This window comes from Anneissia japonica, unplaced genomic scaffold (genome assembly GCF_011630105.1).
Source record: "Anneissia japonica isolate Jap-2015-1 unplaced genomic scaffold, ASM1163010v1 scaffold1770_len632688_cov154, whole genome shotgun sequence".
NCBI lineage: Eukaryota > Metazoa > Echinodermata > Crinoidea > Comatulida > Comatulidae > Anneissia > Anneissia japonica.
The window spans coordinates 89,180-90,266 of NW_022692996.1; positions in this window are offsets into that span (position 1 = coordinate 89,180).

Consider the following 1,087-nt stretch of genomic DNA (forward strand, 5'->3'; position numbering starts at 1 on the left):
AATAATATTATTATCTATTTTTAAAACATGATTATTGTCTTGTTTTGTTTTGTGATTAAAAAGAAAAATTAGTTTTATTAATGTTCAATGATAATTTATTTAATTTAAACCAGTTGGATACTTTGCTTAATTCAGTGTTAGTAATTTTAAAAAGTTCTGGTAAGTTTTTGTTTGAATAGAAAAGATTGGTGTCGTCAGCAAACAGAACAAAACCTAATAATGATGAACAATTTGGGAGATCATTAATATAAATTAAAAATAATAAAGGACCAAGTATTGACCCCTATGGAACACCACAGTTGATTTTAGAAAGAGGAGAATTATAAGAGTCAACTGAAATAAATTGTTGTCGATTGCCAAGGTAGCTTCTAAAAAGAATGAGAGCAAGGCCTCTGACACCATAACGTTCAAGTTTGTTTAGTAAAATGCTATGATCAATAGTGTCAAAGGCCTTGCTCAGATCAAGAAAAATACCAGCTGAGAAATAATTATTACCAATAGCTTTGGTAATTTGGTCATATATATCAGTAATAGCAAAACCATATTGGCGATTATGAATAATATTGTGCTTATCTAAAAACCCAAGCAATCTGTTGTAAATTAGGCGCTCAAGGATTTTGGAGAAACAAGGTAATAAAGAAATAGGTCTGTAATTAGTAAACAAATGAGGATCACCTTTTTTTATAAATAGGAACTACCTTGGCAATTTTTAGGGCATCAGGGAATGTTCCCTTTCCAAAGCAGAGATTAAAGGTATAACATAAAGGTTTTGAGATTTGATTGCATATACGGTACGTTTGACAACATTGTTTGATATTTCATCATTTCCAGGACTCTTATTAATTTTTAAGCATTGGATAATTTCTATAATTTCGTATTCAGTAACTGGGTTAAAAAAAAAAAACGAATCAAGAAGAGGTGGGTTAAGAAAGCAAGAGAAATGTTGATTAGTTTGAATATTAATTTTTGCTGCAATATCTGGTCCGATGTTTACAAAATAGTCATTTAGTTTTTTAGCAATAGTATGGGAGTCTAATTTTTGATCCGTCATGTAGGAAGTATGACGGGGAACTTTTATGTTTGTTGT